Source organism: Gossypium arboreum, chromosome 7 (assembly GCF_025698485.1).
Source record: "Gossypium arboreum isolate Shixiya-1 chromosome 7, ASM2569848v2, whole genome shotgun sequence".
NCBI classification, from domain to species: domain Eukaryota; kingdom Viridiplantae; phylum Streptophyta; class Magnoliopsida; order Malvales; family Malvaceae; genus Gossypium; species Gossypium arboreum.
Window position 1 is genome coordinate 96,972,396 of NC_069076.1, and position 8,848 is coordinate 96,981,243.

The following is an 8,848-nucleotide window of genomic DNA, read 5'->3' on the forward strand; positions in this document are numbered from 1 at the left end:
AGGGCCACATGGCCGTGTGCCTCGACCATGTGAAAGTGTCTACGCCGTGTGGAGGCCTACATGTTTGCTGAGAAAACTGATTGTAATCAGTTCTGGCAATGAAAGGGGGAAGGTGATTGTCTCCAACTCGGTTCTGGCAAATCGGATAGCCTCTTCGTTTGTTGCGGAAGTTTTTGCATGCTCCGAAGCAGTAAGGTTAGGGATAGGGATAGGTGTGGATGCAGTCGAAATCAAAGGGGATACATTGACAGTTATCAAAAAGTGTCAGTCAAATGTTGAAGATAAGTCAAAAATAGGAGCTTATATTAGAGATATTTACCAAAACAAGAATCATTTCCACAGATTTATTTTAGGTGCATATCAAGATGTGCAAACCAAACGACACATATAATCGCCACATAAAGCCTTATGCCATGCCTTTGTTGGGATCGGGATGGAAACAGGAACGAGAACTAGATTGAAGAGACGGTGTGATTTTTTCACAAACGGAGAAGATGCTCAATGTTTTTTTTTTTTCTCTGAACAGCGTCAAAAGTCACTAGATGATTGAAACCGACAACAAAAAGTATATTTTGGGAAGTGGGGGTGGCAGTCTATTAATTCGACTGGACAGGGGGACATTTTAGTTTCCCTTTTTTCTTTTATTTTCTTTTGTTTCATTTTTACCTAATGGGTCTCGCTGTTGGTTTCTTTTTAACTTGCTTTTGTTTTGGATGAGTTATCTTTTCTTTTATTTTTCCTTTTTTTTAAATATTATCTAGATCTTTTATTCATAAAGGTAAACCCAAAACAAGCCCAAAATTAGGCAGAAAATCACAGAACAAACATTAATAGTCGATCAACCTGACAGGCCCAAAACTAAATAGGAAAGCAAAATAAATAATAAAACAGCCCAAACACAAAGATTTAGCTTGCAGGACGGGGGAGATCTAGAGACTTCATTAGCCAGCTGTTATCCAATAACTAAACCCATTCCCTCAAAAGCAACAAAAACACATGGGAAACCGCTTATCTTCATAATTACTTTCCATTAATTTTCAACAGTACCTATCACTTCCCACAGAAAAAAATTCTTTGAAAACACCACACCTCCTAACTTTTCAAAACCCTTTTCCAATACTTTCCTTCAACAATCCAGACGTTTCATTCCCTTGTGGAATCCGTCCATCTTCGATCGGTGACCACCGCTTCCTCCGTACCAAAAGTAACCATATTCAACAGATAAGTTGCCTCTCTTTTTTGGAGTCCTTCTTTAGCTATGAGATGAGCAACCTTGTTAAATTCTCTATGAATAAACTGAAAAACGCAGAACTCAAAACCTAAACTCAGTTGCTTTGAATCTTTTATAAAAACTTCAATTTATGATCTATCTTCTTTCTCCTCTTGCAGTTTATGGATTACCAAACGGGAATCTATTTCGATCTCAACCTCCCTCAGCCCGAGAAATAACCCAAGATTAAGTTCCTGAAAACATGCCATCGCTTCTACTGCAAAAGCAAATGGTATATTCACGTGCATAACTGTTGTTGCACAAATCACCTCTGCTCTTTCATTCCGTACCACTAACCTGGAGCATGACTTATTTCTTTGCTTGTTGAATGCAGCATCAAAATTGATTTTTATCCTCAGACCATTCGGAGCGACCCATCTACTCGTATGAAACCATCTCGCTGGTAAGTTCGTATTCAACCCATCAAGTTCTTTAAGGTAGTTACTCACAAAATCTGCAATTTGAGAACCCTATTTTATTTCTCATTCATGAATGAATCTGTTTTTTGAAGTCCAAATCGCCCACAAAGCACATGCTATCATCCTGTACTTAGCCAAAGAGTTTGACTCAAAAATGTTTTTAAGCCATTATTTGAAATCTGAATTTTCCTCTGAAATATGCCAGATAACACCTAACCTCTCACATGTCTCCTTTGCTATAGGGCACTCCCTGAACAAATGCTCCCTCGTTTCCACTCCATTCTGACACCTTCGACAAGTTGCGGGTTCCAACAGTCTTCTATAATGTAGATTATAGAAAGTAGGCAAATGGTTACAAGAAAACCTTCAGTTTGTAATTTTAATTTTTGGAGGTAGATCTAAGCTCCACAATCTCTTGTGAAATTGCCTGTAGTTAGATTGTATTTTATTTTGTCTGTCATGTAAAAGAAATTTGTGCCCGCTGCGAACAGTATACTCCCTCGTCGGCTCACCTCTCTAGATTGTATGGTCGTCATGCTGATTCGAAGAGGAATACATAAGATCCGCTCCACATCCTTCTCCAAAAAGGTATTATAAATCAGCTCGGTTTTCCATTTTCTTATTTGAGCTAACTTTATTCTTAATAAAGTCTAGTCTTATTATCAAAAAATAAAATAAAATCTTTTGATTAAAAAATACTTCAATGTTGCTTCAAACAAGGTTCAAACCAATACCACTTATACATAAAAATAATGTTTTAAACATCAAATACTTCTCTTGCACTTTAATTATAATCTTTAAAATGAAAAATAACGTATAAAAATATTTTCAAAAATAAATATAATAATTAATAATAATATTAAAGTAATTATTTTAAGTATATTTAAATTTTTATTAGAAAAATATCTTCTTTAACATCTTTTCTTAAATCTTATTCTTTTGCATCCGTAAACACTATAAGACCTGTTAGAAATCATAAAATATTTATTTGATCCTTGAAGCTATTTGTTGTGTTATCCGTTGCAAACCTCCCCAGAGAATGCATCCTTTGACTATCATCGACAATAGGGAGTGTTTTGAGATATAAACTAATGTTTGAAAATGAATTGAGAAAGAAAGTGATGACTGAAACTATCTTTATATAAAATTGTAAACATTTTTTTATAATTTTATATTTTGTAGTTTTATATAATTTTTGTAATTTTATATAATTTTTGGATTATTTTGTAACAATATTTTTTCACTCTTTCATTTTTTCAACAATTTTTTGCAGTTTTCTATTTTTAATATTTTAAATAAATTTTCTATATTTTAAACATTTTTCATAATTTTTATATTTTTATAATATATATATTTTTCATAACATATATAATTTTTTTAAAAAGTTCGTGCAAATTTTTGAAAATTTATATATTTTTTCATTTAAAATAATTTATGATTTTCTATATTCTATAATTTTTTCGCACTTTAATAATTTTTATAATTTTTCAAATTTATATATTTTTATGATTTTATATATAAAATATCAAAAAATAAAGAGTAATTGATTATAATTTTAACATTCAATGTATTAATTGAGTGAGAAAAAAGTTGAATGACTTAATTATTTTTTATTTTTTTAAAAGATTCAGGGTTTTAAGATTCTTTAACTTTAGTTTAATTATTTTTTAGTTATGGTTTCGAAGATTCAGGGCTTTAGCTTTGACAAATTAAACTTTTAATTTACAAGAACCTTGATTTTAGTGTTACTTGAAAACTCGGTCATATGTTGCACCAAAGTATCATGTAGGTTTGGTCACCTCGCTCGTGACACTGAAACAGTTAATATCAATAGAGGTGTTAATTAAATTAATTTGTAATTTTTTTAATTGAATTGATATTACTTAATTTGTAATACCAAATTTAATAAAATATTTAATTTTAATAAATATATTTATAATTAGTGGAGATAATAATAAATGTACAATAAAATTAAAATATAAATAATATATTAAAATAAAGTTTTGATTTAATGGTAAATTAATATTTCATTTATGTAATTAACATGAGTTGAAACCCAAACTCAAGCAAAGTAAACTGTAAACGATCCTACAAAAGCCGTCCTGCATAAGTTAATAGTGGGACCCATTAATGTCTTGACCCTTCATCATTGGCAATAAAAATCAGGGATCAGGTGCCACGTATGAGGACCAATTTCCACATATGGATGGGCCCCAGGAACAGTGGAGGAGATTCTTCACTGTCTATGATGTGATCGGCGATGCTATTTGCTTTTTTCTGTTTGAAGGTAAACCTTTAATCGACCCTACACGTGGATGGCATACGTTGAAGCCCTACCCATGTGGGTTTTAGATAGTCAGTACGAAATCCTGGAACCACCGTACTTCCGCCAACAATGCCACTCGGAGCTCAATTATTGGTTCTTTATGTTATATCTAGCGAAAACTACTTCTATAATCATCCAAAATTTAGTGAATTCCTGTTTTGGATCTTGCATTTTTTTATTAATTTAATCACCCTCGTCAAAGTCAATCTCATATTTTAGTCATTTCATCGTTAAAATATGTTTGGTCACCAAATGAAATGTTAACATGATCTAATATAATAATAATTAATTTGACCTTAAATATTTACTCATTTTGTTATTTTAGTTTTAATTTTGAAATTTTTAATAATTTTAACTTTTAATATTTATATATTTTATCAATTTAATTTTAGTTTTAAAATTAAAAATTTAAGAAAAATTAAAAATATAAACAATAAATTTAGAATCAAGATCAAATTGATAGAATGTGTAAATATTAATAGTTAAATTTGTTAAATTTTTTAAAATTAGGACTAAATCAACAAAATAGATAAATATTAAGGGTTAAATTTATTATCATACTGAGCCAAGTCAGCATTCTAATAAGTGACCAAACACATTTAATAGTAGAGTGACTAAAATGCGAAATTGACTTAACGGAGTAACTAAATTAATAAAAACATTTTGATGACCAAAATAAAAATATGCTAAAACTTAGGTAACTACATGAGGAATTTACCCAAGACGTTATAATAATAATTATAGATCATGATAATTTAAAACAAGAGAAGAAGTGCATGATAAGTTATAAATAAAATGCTGACTCCATAGCTTTGAAGCCCTATCCACTTGTCATTATTATGAGCCACGTCATGAGTATATGTTTGCACACAAACTAATGCTTTAAGAACAAGTCATTAACACACACATAGATTTTTTAATAAATATAAATATATATAGCAATTTTATTAAATTATAATTATTTATTAGTTATTTATTGAAATTGTAGTATATATTTATTAAAGTAATTATGATTGAAATTATTTTTATAATTAAAAATATTATTTTAAAAGAGATAAATATCAAATTTATATATGAACTCGGTATAATATGTAATCGATACATGAACTTTGATTTGATACAATTATACTCATGAAACTTAAATTGTAGTTCATATGTATACATGAAACCTTGATTTTAATTTAATTCTACATATTTAAAGAAATGAATTCATACATTTATTTTTATATCAAATTAATATAATTGTTTGTGTTTGCAACATTTCAACATAAAATGGTGCTAATTCAATAATGTTATTAGTGATTTGTGAAAATTGAATCAAATTAAAATTTCATGTATAAAATTAGACACTAAATTAAAATTCATGTATAGTTTGAGATTTATCCTTCTAAAAACTCTTTTTTATTAAATCAAATGACAAATGATTGTCTTAGCTATATATATTTATGTTAAATTATGATTATAATCTCTCTACTATATTTAAATTTAGAATTTAATATTTATACTTTAGTTTAACATTGTCGAAACCATTTTTTTAAAAAACAGAAATCGACTTAGATTTTGAAAAATGAAAACGAATAGAGGGAGTCGCCACCAATCCTTTTTATTGAGGTGTGATCAGGTCACCTCGAAGAGTGATTGTTTTTAATAATCAGTTTGATTTATCAAAACAACGATTTTGGTCTACGAAAATCAGAAATACGGGTTCGGGAGTCGGTTACGCACAAGGAAAGATTAGCACCCTTGATACGCCCAAAGACTGGTACCTAGTTGATTAATTAATGTCTTAGTGTCAAAGATTTGAAAACTTAAAGGAATTTAAAATACGATCCCTCTTTGTATTAATGCTAATTTAAAAATGATCGAATAAATTGAAACAGATGTTAAAGACCTTCTTTTCCCGAAGTAATAAAATGTCACATCCAGTACGTTAGGACACAACAACTTAAACCCCGAAAATAAGCTTGCCTTTTGATTTAAAAACGTTCTTAAATTTTAAAAGGATATTAGGTTATTTAGATGAAACGAGAAAAATCGAAACCCAGTGAATTAGGGTACGTTTTCTCGAATTTTCAAAAAGAACGAAATATTGCCTTATTTTGAATAAGAACGAACGCAACATTTAGCAATGTGCGCTTATTTTGTTTGGAATAAAATGGTCTATATTAAAAACATGCATTTGAACTTTTAATACACGACGTGACTTAAATGGAACGAGAAAAATGATGATATCGAACATGGTATAATGATTTGCGAGTAAAGTGTTACAATGATAAATCACAAAGACATGAAAATACGAATAAATAAAATTTGGTAATAATCGCAGGATACACATTACTTTGATATCAATATTAACACTCAAGAAATGGAATAAAATAATATGTAAAACAATTTGAAGTAAATAGCATAAAACAATTTACAAATAAGTAGTATGTAAAATAATTTAGAACAAATAATATACAAAGCAATTCAAAGTAAATAATTTACGAGACAATTTAAAGTAACATATAAAATAACAAATAAAAAGGAATTTCAAATGCATGATATACAAAACAGTTTGAAAACAATATATATAGAACAATTTAAGCTTTAGTAATAAGACTAGTTTAGAATAAATAATACATAAAAACAGTTTTGGAATAAATAACTTATATGAGGGTATACCACAGCTTAATATAAATAATATATAAAAATAATTTAATCAAATAATATAGAAAACAATTTAAAATGAATAATTTCTAAAATAATTTGGAATAAACAATATAAAATAGGTTACTATAAATAATATAAATAAAATAAATAGAATAGTTTAAAATGAATAAGATGTAAAGCTATTAAAATGACAAATAAATGCAAGGACAAATAAATGAAATAAAATAATACGCATATAAAATAAAACCATGAAAATGGTTAAGCAAAGGATTAATTAATAATAAAATAATAAGTAAATAAATTCAAAAAGAAATAATAATAGCCATAATAATAATAATAGAAATAATAGCAATAATAAAATAATAATGGATGAGAATGTTTAATATATATATATATATATATATACATGCAGTGAAATAAAATCTTAAAAAGAAATACATTATATAAAAACAAATTTAAAAGTAAATATAAATATAAATGTATGTTCAAGAATAAATCATAATAATGATTCCAACAATATATATTGAAACGAATAATAAATTTATAAAAGATTAATTAAAATGAATAAAAAACAAACTTAAAAAGGACCCGATTAAAATGAAGGTAAAATGAAAAGGGGAATTTACAAGCAAATAAAAAATACAAAACATCATTAGGGACCTTAATACAATGCGCGCAAGCATACGGGGATTAAAACCGTAAATATTCCAAAATATAAAACACGGCGTTTAGGCGTGGATCAAGTTGAGTTTAGGCGCAAAATGCAGGGATAATTTAGAAAAAAAGAAAATGTATACAGGGCCCCAATTGAATGTCGGCGTAAAAGGGAAGGACCCACTTAACAAATAACCCATTTAAGGTGCAAAGGCACGGGTTCGGGTCTAGGAACGGTTTTACACGCGGATCCCTTCCCCTGGAACGGTGCCGTTTCATTAGCTGAACAAAATCAAGCCTAAAACCCTAAAATACATTCAGCCACTTAAGAACAAATCAAAGGAAAAAAAAACCTCAAGTCCTTCTCCTGCTTCATTCGGCTGAACCAAAAATAGAACCCTAACCTCCCCATTTCATTTCCCTCAGCCGAACCCTATGCTTCCCTCTTAAGTGCCGATCTGCCACCGTGAACGGCGACCAACATGCTTAAGCCTCGGGGTTCTTCTCTTTTAACCTTGAGATCCTCTTTATACTTCGATCTCGGCGAAGCAGAAGAGGTTTCACGGCATATTTACAAGGTAAAACTTCGTTCTCCTTGCCTTTTCTACTTTTAAATGCGAAAACGAAAGTCCAAAAGGAAAATAAAACTCAAGAAAACTCAAAACTACAGAAAATTTAAGTCGGAAATCACCTTTTTGAAACTGATTTTCTTTTTTTGATTTCTTTTTCGTGTTCAATACAATTTTTGTTAGAAAAATCCCCCCTAAAATACAATCGATTCTCCCCCCCCGATACAATCGGTTGTTCTCGGCTTTATAGCTGATTACACTGATTCATTTACTGTTTTTGCGTATTTGCTTCTTGTGTTTATCTCTGCTCTTCTTTGGTCTGTTTTGCAGGGACGGCAGAGAGTGGTTGAAGGCAGAAGGCATGGGGCGATGAGACTTAGCTAGGGTTTTTTTTATTATTTTTCTTTTGTTTTATTTTTTTCTGAAAATGTTGTGGCTGTTGGGCTTCGGGAAAATTTGGGCATTTACAAACATAATCTTTTTTTTTAGTTACTCCAAATAGTTGACACTCTTAATTATTTTGGGTAAAAATACTATTTCAAACTTATGTGTATCGAAATATTTTTGTGTGTGTTAGAAAAGTGTACTTATTTATTGAAATCGATTTGTTTTGTGTTAAAAATGTTTCTTTTTAAATCACGACATCATTTTAACCGTAATAATTAAGGATGTTGACTATTTGGACCAACTAATGTCATTGATAAAGTAGATAACTAAATTATGTTTAAAATATCAAGACTAAATGCTAAGCATTAACATAGCAGAGGGATCATTGATAAAAGATACATTAGTTGTGTTGGTAAGATTAATATCCTATCTTCTTAAGCATTCACAATGAATAATTACTATGTGTAGATTTAAATTCAAATCTATTTCAAATTTCAATCTGAATATATTTTATATTTATTTTATTCTAATTATAATTTATATTGGTTGAATCTAATGTGTGATTGTACTA

At 29.1% G+C, this 8,848-nt stretch overlaps 2 long non-coding RNA genes across 2 annotated transcripts; both read left to right on the plus strand.

Annotated features, from left to right (window-relative positions):
* The first annotated feature begins 981 nt into the window (after positions 1 to 981).
* LOC108486754 (uncharacterized) lies at positions 982 to 2,385 on the plus strand. The gene is made up of 3 exons (XR_001871545.2): positions 982 to 1,502; positions 1,605 to 1,673; positions 1,932 to 2,385. It is a non-coding gene; the product is annotated as an uncharacterized LOC108486754 (long non-coding RNA).
* A 5,053-nt stretch (positions 2,386 to 7,438) lies between these two features.
* LOC108485525 (uncharacterized) lies at positions 7,439 to 8,512 on the plus strand. Its single transcript, XR_001871313.2, has 2 exons — positions 7,439 to 7,899; positions 8,221 to 8,512. It is a non-coding gene; the product is annotated as an uncharacterized LOC108485525 (long non-coding RNA).
* Positions 8,513 to 8,848: the final 336 nt, after the last annotated feature.